The sequence below is a fragment of the Hippopotamus amphibius genome, chromosome 16 (genome assembly GCF_030028045.1).
Source record: "Hippopotamus amphibius kiboko isolate mHipAmp2 chromosome 16, mHipAmp2.hap2, whole genome shotgun sequence".
Taxonomy (NCBI): domain Eukaryota; kingdom Metazoa; phylum Chordata; class Mammalia; order Artiodactyla; family Hippopotamidae; genus Hippopotamus; species Hippopotamus amphibius.
In genome coordinates this window covers 18,079,850-18,097,984 of record NC_080201.1, presented here as the reverse complement: position 1 = coordinate 18,097,984, position 18,135 = coordinate 18,079,850, and the positions used below count along the sequence as shown (strand labels likewise).

The 18,135-nt window shown below is 46.6% G+C and overlaps 1 protein-coding gene and 1 long non-coding RNA gene across 4 annotated transcripts in view; one reads left to right on the top strand and one right to left on the bottom strand.

Moving 5' to 3' along the window:
* The window catches only part of LOC130838262 (uncharacterized), a 47,111-nt gene extending 43,207 nt beyond the window's left edge, over nt 1–3,904 (top strand). Inside the window, exon 7 of the long non-coding RNA XR_009049642.1 lies at nt 663–3,904. This is a non-coding gene — a long non-coding RNA (uncharacterized LOC130838262). The remainder of the gene's footprint in view (nt 1–662) is intronic.
* The window catches only part of SMPD3 (sphingomyelin phosphodiesterase 3), an 82,576-nt gene extending 72,133 nt beyond the window's left edge, over nt 1–10,443 (bottom strand). For 2 of the 3 annotated variants that reach the window (XM_057711079.1, XM_057711080.1), the window contains exon 1: nt 10,264–10,442. The gene's annotated coding sequence lies outside the window, so the exon portion shown is untranslated. Of the gene's footprint in view, nt 1–10,263 lie in introns of all 3 variants that reach the window. The other variant, XM_057711081.1, reaches the window with a different exon arrangement.
* Nucleotides 10,444–18,135: the final 7,692 nt, after the last annotated feature.

Sequence of the window (18,135 nt, the reverse complement as noted above, 5' to 3'; positions counted from 1 at the left end):
CTGTAAAGGAAAAACATTTTCATTGAATGTATGCAACAAGTTTCTGAAATACACCAGCCTCTGCTTCTTTTGCCCTCACTCTGCTACCCCAGAGTCCATAGCTGGAATCACAGCTGCTCAGATTTGACATAAGGTTGGAAATATTTCTAAGATCCCATTTGGCTCACCTGGGCTACAGGTGAGGCAGCACCTATAGGGTAACAACATTAAGTGGCTGTTTTCATTTTTACATTTCCTACTCTGTACTCCATGTTCTGTTTAGACTTGGCTAACCCCCTGAGGACAGGGACTGTGTCTCACTCACTCCCGGCTCTCCAGTGCTTGGTGCAAGGCTTAACACAGAGTAGGTGCCAGGTGCTGTGCTGGGAATGTCTAAGAATTGGCATGTCAGAGGCTTGGAGTCAGAATGACCAGGTAAAATAGACCTGGCTGGTAGGCTGCTCTACTTTCTGATGCCCAGCCATTCCAAACATCCATGCCTTTATTATTATTCTGATTTCTCAGTTTGATTTTATTCTTCAGAAGTCACCATTCCACTCTGTCATGTTCAGTGTGTGTGGACACACATTAATCATTACTGGGGTCAATGACCAGATGAGCCTTTAACATTCCATTACCAAGTGTTTGTCATTTCTCATTAGTGTTATGTTTATAATCACTAGGGACTTATCCCTGGACAACTTGTGAAAATCTGTGTGGCCTTGCCAACACGTGGATTTATTCTTCCAGAACTGTGGAGGACATCCGGAACCCTCGCATGACTTTCCAAAGAAAACGCAGTACAGTACCATGATCTCTTTCATCTTCTATCATCTTGCACATCAAAACTCCCCCTTCACTCAACAAGGGACTCTTGCATAGCTGTGAATATTACCTCCCCACTGCCTCATATCCTTCACAGAATTGCAGGTGCCTCTTGGAAGAAGTGCCACATCCGTGTCCCTCTCTCTTCCTGCCTTTGTTTTCCATTGTTATTAGAAGCGTAGCCATGGAGAAAAATCTGGTGGTCAGTGGTGACTGCAGCCATTAGAAAAGATAGATTTTCCTTCTAATCAGACTAAGGAGAATGGGACTTGGTTTCTAGTCCCCACAGTTTGCAGAGAAATAAGCAGAACAAATTCAAGATGGCAAGTCCAGAAAAATCCCCTTTTGTGAAACAAGCTCTCTGCATGGGAGGGGTCACTGATTGACAGGTGCTGCATCCAGAATGGGCTGTGGGATTTGCAAGGACCCTGACTCAGGCCCTCAAAGCAGCTAGTCTGGGATGCAGCCACTCAGGGGTGTCACTGGAGAATTATGGACCAAAAAGATAACACTGCCTGCCTCCTGGAGCACAGAGAAAAGGTCTCAGTCCAGGGGGCAAGTCTTCTGCCTGCTCTGTCACAGAAAAAGCCCTCCTAAGCTTTTTGCCTGGATTTGGGCACTACAGCTGTGCTTGGCATCTGTGCTTCCTGACAGCTCGTGCTGCCTGCCGCTTGACACAGGCAGTGATCCTTGTAGCAGACCTCCCACCCTTCTCCTGCCTAGAGCTTTTGTGAAGACCAAATGAGGAAAAAGTCCATGCACGTTCTCTAAAGAGTAAAGAGCACTGGGAGGAATGCTGGATGGTGGTGCTGTCTGGCCACACCCTCCACAACCTCTGGCTTTGGGTGTGCTTGAGGAGCACATTCCATACTGCAGCAAAATGCCCCAATTCACTGAGATACCCCAAATTGGTAGTTTCAGATTTCACATCCCTTTTTTTGCCTTTGAACTTTTTTTTTTTGGCCAACATTGTTAGCCACAGGTTTTCTAAACCCTTCTTACCAAACATCTATTTCCTACTGAAACTCTCTTCTCCACTTCAGGGCCCCCAGAATACTCCACTGCCATACCCAGCCTTGTTCATTTGGTCACGGCTTTTCCCTGCCTTCCCTCCCCACCCTACTTGCCCTTCAGAGCCTCTCCATGTTCTACCCACCCTTGAAGACCAAGCAGAAGACCTCTCTACAAGCAGACCCACAAATCACTTCGCCCTGCTTCAAAAGAAGTTATTGGATTCCTGCTGACCTTGAACCAGGGAGGCAGTAATCACCGTGGTTAAGAGCAGTCTCTGCAGTCAGAATGCCCACCTCTTACTGCTTGTGTGAGCTTGGACAAGTTACTTGAAGTTCCTGGGCATTGCTTTCCTCAGCTATATGATAGGGATAATAACAGTAGCTCTTTCATGCATATAAAGGGCTGAGCACAGTGCCCAATGCACTGTAAGCACTCAGTAAAGGAGAGCTAGTGTTATCCTAAGAATTTTCTTTACATGTTTCCATGTAAGGCCATAACAGCCCAGGAAAAGTAGATTTTATTGCCCCAGATGAGGAAAATAAAGCTCAGAAAGGTAAAAGCACTGGCTCAAGGCCATACATTTGGTGATGAAGCTGAGATTCAGAGTCAGGACTATCTAGTTGAGATCCACAGCTTTCCCACTGCCACAGCCAACCTGCCTTAATAGGCTCCTGTGGTTACGTCAGCCCTTGTTCCTTGGTTTACCCTTCACGTGGGCATTGGTCCTCTCCCCAGTCAGACCCTGGGCTCCTCTGGAGCACAGTTTCTCAAAACACCCCCACCCCAGCTATGTACCACTCAGTATCTGTGGAGTGATCAGAAGAGTGAATGGATGGGGAAAATGCATTTCAAGACCAGACTCTATCCCCAAAGAACCTAGCCCTGGTACTTAAGTCCCTGGAAGTCAGGGGCCTCTCAACAGAACCAGGGGTGAGCCCACCTCCAGGCTTTTCCCCACTTCGACCCACCCACCACACTGACCCAGGATATCTGATCATGTTTCTTGACTTCTAAAACACTTCCAGGGATTTCTGCGCTTCCTGTGGGACTATTCTGTAGAAAAGAGTTTGATTCCAACATGCTCTGTTAACATAAGTCTTCACTGAGCTTAACATGTGCTTCTTTGATCTAGAAGGCAAACTTTTGGAAAAGAGATGGTGAAAGATAGCAACAATGTGCTCCCTCAGAGCTGTGTAGTAAATGGACCATGGCCACATTCTCCTGGTGCTATGGTTTTTGGATTTATGTCCCTTTATTTTTAGAGTGAAAACTGCATGTAAAGTGCTCTAAACACCAAGATCAAAATGTCAGAACTTCAAGATAAACGTAACAGAACGATGCTCGTTTTGCTGCTTGCCTCACCATCCCAGGGAAAGAAACTCTCGTGTGTTAATGGGACAGAGGAGAACATGAAAGATTGTGAGGTGTGCCCAAAGTTACTGAGACCCATGTTTTGGTATAGACACACAATCAAATGAAACTGCCCTTTAAGCCTCCTCAGGGACCAAGCAAAGATGAAGAGTGAAGCAGTAGAATTGTATTGAAGACCCTGGAGATTCTGAACAGAAACTTTTCTATTAAAGAACACCTGAAATCCCATGTAGTCATAACTGCCATTTTTTGAGTGCTCAAGAGTCCATATCTTGATCAAGGCCAATGGGTGGCAGAGTGGCTTTGACCCCACATACATCCAACTCCTATCCAGCATCTTTCTCCTAAAGCACAAGGCTCTCATTTCCCTGAGGAATCTTGGAGTCCAAGAGACTTAGAGCTCTTGGTTCATCTGCTATAAGTACCCTCTAATCATCCTCTTCCTCAACTCATTAGCAGAGGTCAAGACCTGTGCATAATTCAGTTAGCTAACTTGTTTGTTCATCGTATGCTTTTGTAAATGGCTTGGAATCTTTCCTCAGTATGCTTATTTGCAAGAAAATTGGGCCCACATCAAGGTAATTCATGAGCTTATACTTGCAAGTATTTTCAATCATGTTTTAACTAGTAGTAAATCTTTTGTTTGATTTATCTGAAAATTGTTCTCCTTCCTCTTGCCCCAGTCTTGTAAGATTCAATAAGCACCCTCTGATAACAGCAGCTAAGTAAAAATAAACAAGTGAAATGAATTTTAATAATATTGTTTCTTCAACCTAATGTATCCAAAATGTTATTTTTTTATCCAAAACATTATTAAGGAGATATTTTATATTTTTATACTAATTTTTCGAAATCTGGTGTATATTTTACACTTACAGCACATCTCAATTTGGACTAGTCATATCAAGTGCTCAGTAGCAACATATGGCTATTATATTGGAAATGCAGATATAAATAGGCATTCTCCTTTTCCTATTTCATCTGTTTATATTTGAACTTTAGGTTTTGCATTAGGATTGGATCATAAAAGGTTATGTTCATGGAGATGTGCCCTTTGGATAACTTAATAAACATAGCAGCAGTTTAGGACAGTGGAAAGAACATACCTTAAGAGTTATAAAACCTGGGTTCTAATCCTCACAACTAACCGAGGCTGTGGCCCGTGGCAAGCCTTCACTTCCCTCAGCCTCTTTCCTCATGTTAAAAAAGAGAGGATAGCTTATGATGATTATGTTTCTTTCCATTTCTAAAAGACTCTGCTTACAGCACACACCCTTTTCAGGGTTTGTGCAGCTGTTTCCTCTTTCCAGTCAAAATTTTTGTATGACAGGGCTTATCCCAAGTTGGAGTAATGTTCCCTGTGCCCAGCTCTGTGCCTGGCATGCTGCCGGAACAAGAAATGTTTGTTGAATGAATGAAAATCCAGTTCTTTGAGGGGCCCCCGGGCCTCTCAGTTTTTGCCAAAATAACTATAGCAGGCTTAGCAATTCATTACACATTTATTTCCTTTCTCATATTAGCCTAAACTCCTGATGATCTAAGCTTTCTGAAGGGTAATAGCCAGGATTAGAAACCATTTCCTGATCCTGTTAGCAAAGGAGATGGTGCTCAGCTATAGGCATGGCTGCCTAGAGACCCCTGCAAATGGCCTCTCTCTTATTACATGCTGTTCTGATGCTGAGGAGAGTTAATTAATGACTCTAAATAAGAAAACAATCAAATCTGTCTGCAGTCATATGAGTCAGAGCAGACCCAGATGGGGAGCCGGTCCTTGGCCTCCAAATGCCCTCGCGAAAAGCAATAGCAGCCTTTGCTCCATACGTCAGAGCCCTGCAAAATCCCAGCCTAGAAGGGGAAGGAATTGCTCAAAATGGATTGGAGACCCAGCATGATGTGAAGCAGTTTCTTAAAAGGCCAGGCCCCCTGCCTGGGTGTTGTGCACACTGAGGTCTAGGGAGAGGAGAAAAAGCACGTCTATTTCTCTCTACTCTATTCAGATACCCAAACCTACAGCAACTGCATGGGGAGTTCTCAGGCACAGGCCTCCTGTGTGTGTGGCAAGATTGGAGCAGTTGGCAGTGCCACCCTGGGGGGACTGGAGGATATGTGGCTTAAAGGCCATCAAGCCCCAAACCTACCCGCCTTCAGGACTCCTGGAGCCACAAATGAAGGTGGAACATTGGTTGTGATGACAGGGCAGAAATGTTTCCCTGAGATTAGTTGAGGCTCACAACAGTGAAAACTTTTATCTTGATGTTAGAAACTTTTATTTTTGTGTTTTTAAGCTTTGCTGTGAAAAATCTGAGAGTGAGAATTGGTGGAAGCAGCCTCTTAACAATATTCAAGTGTCCTCAGCATTGGAACAGGATGCTAGCAGATAGACAAGCCCTGTTTCTTTAGCTCTATATGTACTCTGTTGAATAATAACAGCATCCTCATGGTTCCCCCCCCCCTTTTAATGCATGTTTGGCTTCCTGTGAAACTGTTCCACTCTGGAAAGAAAACTCTGGACCACTAGCCATGAGGGTCATATACTCCCATTTCCCCTTCTTTGGTGATCAAGTTCAGGTAACAAGCCCTTTGTCAGGATAAGATGTAACGTTTATGGCAATACCCTTGCTCAATTTTAAAGGACTCTTTGTGATTTATGTCTGAATCTTAGTTGGTCCCCAATCCCATTCCTTTAAAATTTGGTTAGAATCTCATAGAGGACAGTACAGTACTTCAGTTTTTCTTCTACAATAGCAGTAGGTTAAAAATAGTGGTAAGGAGGAGTCTCTGGAGTTTAAGATATCTAGGTTGGAACATAAACCTTGCTCCTTCTGATCTGTATAACCATGGGCAAACCCCTTTCCTCTCAAAGCTTCATTTCTTCATCTTGAAAGAGGGAATAACAACACCACCCACCTCATAGGACTGTGAGGATTAAATACATACTTACATGTGAAGAGCCTGACTCAGAAATGTTTCCTCTTATTATTAGCTTGTAATTCTTTAAATAGGGATTGCTGATGGGTTCATTCAAAGTGATGCAGTAGATCATCTACAGCTATGTTTTTTGCTGTTCCATTCTGTGGTGAGCTTTGGGGAAATCCTCACAGAGGCTGTGGTCCTCAGAGCTTGCTTCTACTCCATGCCCTAAAATTCTCCCTTTTCACTAGGACGGGGCTGAGGCCAGTGCTCCAGGACCTTGGACAGCTCCACTCTTTAGGGACTGCTCGGCAGCCTGAGGGAGTAGGAAGTACTTGGGGAATTTTCCCAGAAGGGCTGCATTAGTGTGGGGATTTAGGAATCCCAAGGGCCACAGTCCCACTCCCAGCATGTGTACCACTTAATGCATGCTCAGATTCTTCAATGCAACCAGTCCTCCTGGAAAATTCTGAGAGCCTCTCCTCCTCAGAAACTCCATCCTTAGAAGTTACCAGATCTTCAGGGCCTTTCCTTCTCTCCTATGAACTCCAAGGATTATTTTTCTTTTTTGAGCCCAAGAAGAATAGAAATACCACCCACATCTTCCTGTATCTGCTGATATTTAATTTTTTTGGCTTAAGTACAAGGATTAAACATTCTTGATTAACCTCAAGTGAAAGTAACAATGTATGAACATGAAGAATGGCTTTATGAGACAAAGAGATTCATGTATGAATTTTAAAAAACATGTTATTGCCTGTATGTGATGTTAAGTGACATTCTCTAATCAGGATAAGCAGGTGGTTCACTTTATGAGATAATGTAGCTTTTTGCTCTCCAGTGCAGAACACAACACACATTCACAGTCACCTTCCAAGCAGGCAAGGAAGAGATTAAGTCCTATTTTTACTTTATGATACTGAGTCATGTAGTTCAATGCAAATCACACAGATGCCAAAGTAAGAACAATACCAGGTATTTAAATATCTCTTTTCCTTTAAGGAGCTCTAAAGAGTTGGTGGCTGCATGAAATCGCTTTAGAGCAACTCCAGGAGAGGAGTCACATATCACCAGGTGGGCATTTAAGGCTGAGCACATCTCATCTATCTCCCCTACTCCCATCTTTAGGCCTGGAGGAGTCAGTGTTTGCCAGTTCTTAGCATTTAGAAACAGCCTCCTGGTACCTGTACTTTCTGGTCCATATTGTTGATAAGAAAAAGCATATGTTTGAAAAATATGTTTTCGAGTAATTTAATAATGAGGAAGAGGGGAGGGTAAAAGTAGAACAGGAAAAAGGAGAAAGGGATTAAAGGAGAGGAAAAGACAGGAAATATGCTTAAACCTCCATGACCTTAATGAATGTTTTTCATGCATTATCCTTTTAAATTTGATGCCCACCCCCAACGGGATGGAAACTTGAACAAAGGTCTTTAGGCCTTCTTTAAATATTCCCATATGGGCAAGGACAATGGCAGTTCCATTGCTTGAAGGAACTGCAGACAAGAACATCAACTTAGGACTCCAAAAGCAGACAAGTAGTCCCCAAATGGTTTTTACCTAACAATGCCCACACCCACCTTGAGCTTTCACACCATGGGGGAGTGTTGGTTGCCAAATTTCAGCTTGGTTTCACTTCTGCCCAGCAGAGGTCGCTGTGGATACTTGTGGAGACTGGACCCAGCAGGGCAGGGCTGGATGGTGGCTCTGTCTGGTAACTGTTCTTTCTGTGGTTCCATTGGCCACTGTCTTGCTCCTCATTATATGGGAAAGGAGCCTGGTGACAGCACCTTTGCAGTCAAAGTGCTATGAAACTGAGGTCACTTGGTGGGAGTGGGCAGGTCTGGGAGGACTGTCCTCATCCTCTAGGGATGTCTACCCATAGTGATACTTCTGTGTTACCTTCATGCCTTCTCAGTGAGTGTACCTGGTTCACCTGTCACTGACCAGCAAGCAACTCCAGCCCCATGGCCCTTCCAGATAGAGGCCAAAGTGACAAAAGTTGTCTTGCCACACAATCTTGCACCCACCTCACAAAGAACTCTGCTGATGAGCTCCCCAAGCCCATCACTTGAGCTCCCCATCACTTGTCAGCCTGTGATGGTGGGGGGGCAGGATTCTGGTCTTCAGGGCAGCCCATTACAGCAGGATAAGGTTTCTGAGGGATGGGCAGGGTACTGGTGAGGATATTAGGGTCAGACCCAAAGCACCAGAAGGGCTGAAGAGAGCTCCACATGCTTCTAAGGTCCCACTTTCGGGGCCACACCACAGGCGCATGATCTGAAGCTATCTCCACCCTGAGGGCATCCACTGGGACCCTAGGTCATTACTGCAGTTTGAAAGTGGAAGGGTTGACTACCCTGCCTCCATCCCCACCATTCAAGGCCAGCAGTAATTGATTCTTTTCACACATCCAGCCAGATGCACAAGCTCACCATGATACACACATGAACACTGGAGCACACATCAGCATACACATTCACACTTTGACCCACACCATCACCCATGCAAGCACACTGTGACACATACAAACATACTGGAATCCTGGAACCAAATTTGACCTAACATGGCTGATGGAGCGGGGTCGGGGGGTCCAGTCAGGATGCCCCTACGGCCCCTGGTCCACTCATGCCTCCTGAACCCTGGTCCCCTCCTCGCCAGGCGGATCCCCTTGCTTGTCCATGTCCTCCTGGTCACAGGTCTGGAATACCCCACAGAAGGGACCCTAGCTACCATCGCACACACGGCATCCTGGGTGCTGGGCCGGCGGTGGTGGTGATATGCGGGGAAGGAGGGTGAGGGGCATAGTGCCCTGCCCGGCGCAGCCGCCTCCTCCCTCGGGATTTTCCATCCCGGCTCGCGCGGGACCGCGAGGAGCGAGCGTGCTTTGTCTCCCTCCTGGTTTCTGGCACGTTTCCGCAGAAGCTCCCCGCGCCGCGCCCGAAGCCCCCACCCCTCCCCTGGCCGCGCCCCCCGCCCAGCCAGTGGCGCAGGCCCGCCAGTGCGGCGACCGCGGCTTTGTCCTCTCGCGGATGCCGGAGCTGAGCGCGAAAGCCCCGCGCCCGGAGGGGCCGCCGCATGCCCGGGACACAGGTCTCGGCAGCAGGATCTGAGGAGCGCCCCGCGCCGAGTGGAACAGCCCTTTGGTCTATGGGCGAGGGGGGCGTCTGCCTGGAGCTCCAGGGTACTTGAGAGGGGACTAGACCCGTCCCGCCCAGCACGTGCCCACCCAGGTCTGGCTCCCTGCTGCAGTTCAGGAGCCCAGGTCCCCGGGGTGGGGCGGATCGTCTCGACTTAGGGCCCCTCGTCTGGATCCAGTTAGAAAGGGCCAAGGCGATAAGGCCCGGGAGGGGAGAGGTTGGGAGGGATTCCTCAACCCCTCTTACTTTTTCCCACTGCACACCCCACTCTCAGGCCACTCTGACCTTAGGCACGGGGGCCAGATCGCAGAGGACCCCGAGAATCCGTCAATGCTTTCCTGTACCAGCGGCTCCTAACAGGATGGGGAGGGGTCTCCCGGTCTATGCCCCTCACATCCCATTTCCTCCTACCCCCCATAACCTAGGCGGGTCCAACTGGGAGGGGAAGAGCCCTCTGTCTCCATCTTCATCCCGTCTCCCCTTTTCACAAAACCCTAGGCTTCGGGAGGGGGGTGGGTACGAGGAAGGGTCTTTCTGACGTCCCCAAACAGCCCTTTCTCAGGAGGGTCTGAGTGGAGGAGGAGTACCGCGGTTTCATCCATCACATCCAGACCCTCTTTGTAACCTCAAGCAGCCGAGGTGTTGTGGCGAAGGGTCCACCTGCCTCCGAATCTTTCATCCCAGAACACTCCCTCCCATCCTCAATAATCCAAGCAGCCTCGACTTCAAGCACAGGCAGAGGGAGGCTCCAAGCTCTCAACGCCCTCTCAGGAGAGATGGTGGGGCAGGTTCCCAGCCCTCGCCCCTCACGCTCACGAGCCTCCTCCACCACAAGACAAAAACGAACCAAAGCTGCTCCGACCTCAGGCGCGGGGCCACGGGGAGGCCCACGAGGAGTCAGTCAGCAACTCTCCGGGACAGATGGTCTTGAGGGCGGTGTGGACAGGTCCCATCAACTCCCCAGGCCCCCTCACGCCTCGGTTCCTTCCTTCCCCAATAAAACAAAAGCGAATCCAGCAGTACCGACCTCAGAGAGGCGGGAGGGCGGTCGGCGCCCGGCAGCGCACCCAGCTCCTCCGGGCTCCTCACGGCTTCGGCTTGCAGGCGATGGCTCTCGCGGCGGCGACGGCGGCGGCGACCGCGGCTCTCCGGTCCCGAGCCTCCCTCGGACTCAGCACCTGGAGCGGCGAACAGCTCCGCGCCTCATTCCACTGACCCCGCCTCCTCCGCGCCGCCGTAGCCAATGGCGACCCGGGCCCCGCCCAGGAGGCCGCCCATTGGGGGGGAGCCACCCCCGCTCCCTTCGGCCCCGCCTGCACCTTCTTCTGTCTCTCTTGCAAGACCACATCCCCGAGAGACCGCCGGATTTTTCGTACAGCCTTCTGGAACTTGTAGTCCTTTAAGGACGCGGAGTGAGCGCGTGTCTCGGGCAGGTAACGAGAGGTGGACTGCATTTCCCAGGGTGCACTGACGAAACCGAGGCGCTGAGGAGGGCGGGAGAACTGTTTCTATAGCAAAGGCGGCTGAGGGGGGTGGCTGACGGAGAAATGAGGCAGGCTGCGGGACCCTCGAAGGATTGTGCGTGACTTCGGGCAGCCTCTTGGGAGGCCGTTTCCATTTTTTTTTCACCTCGGGCCCCACACCGGGACTCTAGGCCTCAGTTTTCTTGTCTGGAAAAAAAGGCGTGGAGTCGTCTCCCCGCCCACACTCCGAGGTGTCAGGGCAAAGCGAGGGCGAGTCCCCGTGGTTTGCCCAGCAAAGGTGAGAGAGGACGGAGATCTGCGACTTGAGAGTGAAATGGGCGCACTCTGAACTTTATCCCTTTGTTTCTGCTTCTGTCTTGTCATAGAGGAACGCTTTACTTTCGGTCATTTTCCTTGGGCCATCAAGGCCTCCCCATTCCGGGTTCTGTCCTCCACGCCACCCTCCAAATCGCAGCGTCTCCCACAGTAGCCAGAGGGCGCTTCTCCTGCTTAAAACCCTTCACCAGGCTTCCCATCTCCTCCGGAATTAAACCCAAACTCCTCAATACCAATCTAAAGGCCCTTCGAGATCTGGATTCCACCTTCTTGCAACACTCTGAACTTATTTGGAAGCTGGGAAGCCTTAAGCATCCGTTCTCTCCTGTGGGTCCCTCCACCCTGCACTCAGCTAACTGCTCACATTCCTCAAGCCCCAGCCTAGATGCTACCTTCTCAAGCCTTCCCAGATGCCCAGCTCCTTATGAGGTACTTCACCTTTGTTTGAGCAGCACTTTCTACTTCCCCTATTATACTTGCATGTTTGAGTATCTATTTTCCACATTAGATTATAAGATCCACAGAGCAGGGACCGTGTCTGTATTATTCACATTTACAGTCCAGTGCCTATAGTGTCTGACACATAGTAGGTACTCAACAGACATTTGTTGAATTGAAAATGAATGTACTGTAATTGAATTTCACTCACATCTCCATGATCTTGATCTCCTAAGGTTAGGTATTTCCCATTGCTGAAAGTGTTCAACTAGAGAGATGCCACCCCCTTGGAGAAATGTTTATGTTATTCGCACAATGGATTGAAATTTTGTCTGAGTGCTTTGAGGGCCTTTCCAATCCTGTGACGCAAGGGAGTGATAGATTCATGCCTATAATTCCTTGGAAGTCCTGTCAATTCTCCTCTAAATGTCATCAGTTCTTCATGTTCCTGTATTTCTAGCTGTTGGCCCTTCTTTCTATGCCTAAACACCCTACCTCCCACTCCCTTTCTGGGAAAGATCTTCTGCTCCTTTCACTTATGAAGTAAAGGCAGTCTGAGATCCCTGCCCTTCTTTCAGCCCTCTGCTCAGCATCATAGGGCCCTGGTGGTGATATCCCACCTTGCTAGGTAGCATCTTTTCTGATTCTTTCTCCATTTAGGGCCCTGTTGGCCAGATGGTCTAATTAATCCCACACATGCTTCATACGTCACGACATCCAGATATTTTGGATATATTTTAGCTAAAGCATTCTTGAAAGAATGCCTTAATAAACAGGAATAGTTAATTCATGGCCAAAGAAGTAACCAGGGGGGCTATTACCCTGAACCTGATTCAAACCAAAAAGATAGAGCCTGAGAAAGCAACTCTACCATCCTTGTGTTAATGACATCCAGGGAGGGAAGGCTAGAATAGGGGAAGGAGTCAAATGGATTGCATTAAGAGAAGAACTAACAGGACTTCTCAGAGGCATGGCAGAGGGGCTTTGATCCTGGCTAAACCGTGAGGAAAGGGCTTTGGAGCTGGGTGGACAAATTGGAGGGAGGGGCTCATTACTGAAGATGAGAAAACTGTAAGGAGGAAGGAAGAAATGGGATTTGTGCTGACACAGAGTGCCTAATTCTGTGGATGCAGTGAGAGCAGAAGTCGTTAGGAAAGCAGGAAGAGGGAAGATTATACCACAGGGTGGGCATCAGCAGAGTATCAGCAGAGGGCTACCAAAGAAGACCACTTGGAGCAACAGCTGAAATTCTAGAGGTCAGTTTAGTCCTTCAGGAGTAGTGCTCGTTTTCAGGAAATTGTTGTAAGTAGGGTAAAAGTCAGGGTTCCACAATTCTCCCAGAGAGCAGGGACTAAAATAGCATCGGCCCAGCCAAGCAGAGTCAGGAAACCTGGATTCTAATTCTGACTTTGCCTCTGATTAGATGTATGACCCTGGGCTGGACCTGTTTCTTCAGTTGTAAAATGCTATTTATTGGTGGTAGGGAGCAGCTAATAAGGTGGAGGTGGGGGAATTCAAACCCATTTACTAGGTGTGACTTTGTACAAACTACCTTCTCAGATCTGCAGTTTGCTTATTTGACAGTGTTGTAATGGGGAAATGAGATGCCTTAGGTAAAGCACTTCATAAATATTAAGCACTTAATGAACATTTGTCTTTTTCCACATTCTTCATCTTGGATTATCAGTAGTTGGTTTGATTGTGAGTAAATAGGCAGGAGGTAATGTTCTGGGTAATCTGGGTTCAAATCCCCATTCTCTCTCTTATTAGTTGTATGATTTTGGTCAGGCATATGCTCAATATATTTATTTTGTCTTTTTTTAAGGAGTGGTTTTACAGCAGAGAATTGTGTGAGAAAGGAATTCTGGATGCTTATAAACTAGAGTTGCAAAGGATTCCAGGAGAACACTGAGATAGCCTCCTACCTTGTTAGAGAGGCAAAAGTTCTCAGTGAAGTTCCATAGGTCTTCTAATTCAGTAACGAGGGGATTAACCAGAACGCTGAATCTCAGATGTGGGGCTGGAGTGATTAATCAGGGCTGGCTCTTGAAGAGCCTAGTATATCAGGCTGAGAAATGTAACCTTATTCTAATGATAATGAAGGTTTTTAAGAAGATGTGCATTTTGAAAAGGTCTAGGGCCTGTGTGGAGAATGACCAGGAGAAGATGAGGGTTAGATATAGGTTGGAAGCTGCTGCAGTGATCAAGCATGGCGTCCATGAAGATGGAAAAAAGGGGTAGATCTTAGATGTATTAAGGAGGTAAATATTCAGGGAATTCCCTGGCGATCCAGTGGTTAGGATTCAGTGCTTTCACTGCTGTGGGCCTGGGTTTGATCACTGGTTAGAGAACTAAGATCCCACAAGCTGCACAGTGTGGCAAAAAAAAAAAAGAAAGAAAGAAAGAAAGAAAGAAATATTAAGAGGACTTTATGGGTGATGAGCTCATGAGCTGAGGGTGTGGAGGAGAATGGGACAAGTAGAGGAAGGGGATCCCAGAAGTAAAGGTGAGAATAGAGAGAAGGAAAACCAAAGAATGGTGTGCCACAGAAGCCAAAGGGAGGAGGTGAGGTGACATGCTGTAGAACAGTCTAGTAAGCCAAAGTCTGAACAAGTGAACAGCAAATTTAACAACAAAAAGGTCACTGGCAATCTTGGAGAGAGTAGGTTGAGTGGAGCAGCAGGGGCAGAAGTCTGAGTGTGCGGGAAGTGGATGTAGATAACTCTTGTTAGTGGTTTTGAAGCGGAGGAGAGAGAAAACCAGAAAGGATATAGAGTTGGGAGACAGTTTTAAGTTGGGAGAGATTAGGACATTTAAAAATGCTCATGGGGAAAAGCCAGTATGTGGACGGTTGAGGATACAGGAAAGAGAAGGACTGAAGGATGAAGTGAAGGCAGCAGGAGGATGGGAAGTGGTGGGGTTCAGAGTGAGCCTCAGTGGGGAGAAGGGAAAGGAAGGAGTTGGAGATGCAGGTAGGTCAGCAGTTTGGCAGGTAGGTAGTTGGGAGGTGGGCTCAGGAAACAGAGGGAGTTCACACCTGATGGCCATTACGTCTCGTGATGAGAGGCAAGGGTATCTGCTCAGTGTGAGGAAACTTGGGGAAAGAGGAAAATATTCAAGATGGCTGCTATGGAAAAGAGGAGAGAAAGCTAATAGCAACCCACAGAGGCTGCGGGGCAGTGGTGAGGGACTGCTGAGGCTGGAGGCCATGGGTTTGTGGGGTACTCATCTAGGAGGTATGGGCTTTCTTCAGCATCCCACCAGCCCTGAGATAGGCATGGTGAAGGCTACTGGTGGGGCTGATCCAGGGCTGGGCTTTGCTGGACAAGGGAGACAATTCTTCAAGGAAGTTGGAGCTGCTGACAAGAGAGGTGGAAGAGGTAGTCCACCAAGAGGAAGCAGGGGAAGCCAGAATAGAGTGGAAAGATGGGAGGGGTGGAGTTCTCAGCGGAGTAAAGACTAGATGTGATGGGTGGGAGGGAAGAGCAGGGAGGGCAAGCATGCTGGTCAGAGGTAGAGGAGCTATGGACAGGGGCAGGGTGGCTGGAGTGCACAGAGGAGGTCATGGGTTTGAAAGGCAAATTTGTTAGATGAGTCATTGGCAGGTCTTCCAGGAAGATGACTGCTTTGAAGGAGAGAGGAAGTCTGGGAGCCCTGTGCCAAACTTACATTGAGTGAGAAGATAAAAGATGATGGCAAGGAGAAGGGATAGGGTGCAGAGCCCTCTGACATGAGTGTCACAGTAATCAAGATGTGGGGGAGCTAAGAAGGAGCCCTTTTACCCAGGGCAGGAGAGGTAAGGAGGAAGAAAAGCAATAAGGTTTCTCATATATTTTCACAGACGTATCATCTCAACATCATCTACACATGATCAGTTTTATACACACCTACAACGCAGAATGTCTAGGGATAAAGTTAACCAAACCAAAAAACAATTTGACATTTCATGATGAAGTTGTATCAACCAAGTTCAATGGTAGTGATTCCTGCATTTATATTGTGGTATAGTTTGTACTTTTAAGTATGTGCCTATCAACTAGAAAATGTGTTGAAGAATTTTGCAAATTTCATTTCTTAGCAACGATTTGTTTTCTCAGTTTAGAACATAAATTAGAGAACTTGTGTTGATTTTTTTCAAATGTAGAGTTTAGAGCTTAATTCATGCCTTTGAAATGCCATGAATTTGAAATGTAGCCATTTTCCTTTCTGCATCCTTGCAAAGAATTACAAGGATTTTATTAGTCTTTCAGGTAATCTTGCCAGCACATGCAGACTTTCCACAAGGGTCTCCTGTCAGTAATGTTGGATTGTGAGTGATGCTGCAGCAGTGTTCTGCATGAGATATTTGAGATGCGTCAAATAAGCAGCCAACTTTAGGATTTCCCAAACAGGAGCTCAGTTTACAATTAAGGGACTCGGTATGGAATATGAAATGTGCATCTACATGTTAATTGAGAAAATTTACCTCCATAATTTCTAAAGAAAAAAGGACAAAATCAGTTAATTTCTCTGAACCATCTGTCTTTTTTTTTTTTAAGTGATGTTTAAAAATACTTTTGTGTTGGGGAATTCCCTGGTGGTCCAGTGGTTAGGACTTGGTGCTTTCACTGTATAAGGGCCCGGGTTCAATTCCTGGTCCAGGAACTAAGATCCCATGTGGTGCAACCAAAAAAAAACAAACAACTTTTGTATGTTTGATATGTCTTTGTAATCTTGAAACAGGCCTGCTGTTCCAGCCCCCTTAAGCAGGGGGTGCTCAGAAAATATTTTGTGTCAACTCATGAATGTTATGATCATCTGTCCATTGTTTAAAATTCTTCCTTTCATCTTAAACTTTCATAAAATATTCTTATAAAAGGAGTGATTCCTTTTAAACATGAGTCAGATCATGTCACACCTCTGTACAAATGCCTCCAGTGGCTTCTTTATCTCTTTGAGCGCAAGCCCTACAGTCTTTATGGTAGCTTACAGGGCCACATACACTCTGACTCCTGTAGCTTCTCTGCCTCACATCATAGGCTCCCTCTGCTTCAGCTCATTGACCTCCATGCTATTCTTTGATTACATCAAGTACACTCTGGCTTCAGAGCCTTTGCATGTGCCATTCCTCTGCTTGAAAGATCTCCCCTAGGTATCCCCATGGACATCCCATATAAAATGGTAGCCTTTCCCTCCCCCTTTCCTGCTTTTTTCCCCTATAGCATTTACTACCACCTGACATATTATACATTCTTTTACTTATCTGTTTATTGTCTGTCTCTTCCACACTCTCATTCCTCCATTAACCCACTAGAATGAACTCTCCTTTAGGGTAGAGACTGTGTCTATTTTGTTTACCGCTCTACTCACAGCATGTGTCACAGCATCTGATACATAACAGGTACTTGGAAAAACATGGTGAGTGAATAACGCATCATCCCTAGTACATGACCCTAACATCTATTTTTATTTTTTCATACAGTCCACATGTAGGACACATGTATATAATCTTTCATATTCTGGAAATCATAGATTAGATATAATTTTGAGTTCTGCTTGTTTCTTTCAGCATGTGATAAACATTTTCCCTTGCTAGGATTGAATTCTTTTGTTCAATTGTTCATTCACTCATTCATTCATCAAATATCTAATGAGGCGTTTCTATATTCCAGACAGTGCTGGGACTACAATGCAGGACTTGCCCTCGAGGAACAGAGAATCTTTATAAACACCATCTGTAATGATTGCCTAATATTCCATCAAACACCATACAATACTTAAACTCTCTTCTATTTGACTTTTTTTTTTTTTTTACTGATAATGATGTAATGAATACCTCCAAGTATATAGCAATTACCCTTTACAAATTATTCTTTAAGGTAGATTCCCAAGTGAACAGTTATTGGGGTAATGGGTTAAATATACTTTTGGTTTTTTGATACCATCTGCCACATTGATTTCAAAAAGGGGTGGTACCCATTTTACCCAATAGCCAGCACAGATGTTCCAGCTTTATCACAACCTCTCCAGTATTGGACGTTACTTTTCAGTTTTGGCTAATATAATGTATAAAATGACCTTTCCTTTTATTTTTGCGTGTAATTGATGTCTAGTAAGAGTGCACATTTTTGGTTTTCTTCTTTTGTGATTGTTTAGTTCAGTGGGTCCCTAGGAGGCTCTTGGAGGGTCATTGTCCTACCTTGTAGATTATGCCCAAAGTTTAGCACACAGTGTTGGCTAATAGCATCTTAGAGTTGGAAGGGAGTGCATTCATCATCTAGTTCAACTAAAATTTATGATAGATGGCTTTCTAGCCTCTGTTTGTATACCCCTGGCAATGGGGACCTCATCATCTCATGAGGAAACCTGTCTTGTTTTTGCCCTGTTCTACAGGCGTTGACATGGCATGCAGTCCCTGTGGCTCCCATGTGGCCCCATTTCTTCCCTCTGAAGCAGCAGAGCCCACACACCAGGTGTTACGGAACCTCCCTACATTGACTGCCCATCTCTGCAAATATGTGGCCAGACCAGAATGGTCAGCCCCAGGTAAGGCTGGCAGGCCCAGAGGCCAAGACACTGTCTCCCTCACAAGTCCGCAGTGGCCATGTCAGCAGACTCTTTAGCTGGGTTCATATGAAGCTCAAGGTCAGCTGAGAATCTAAGACCTTCTTTATGTGACCTGA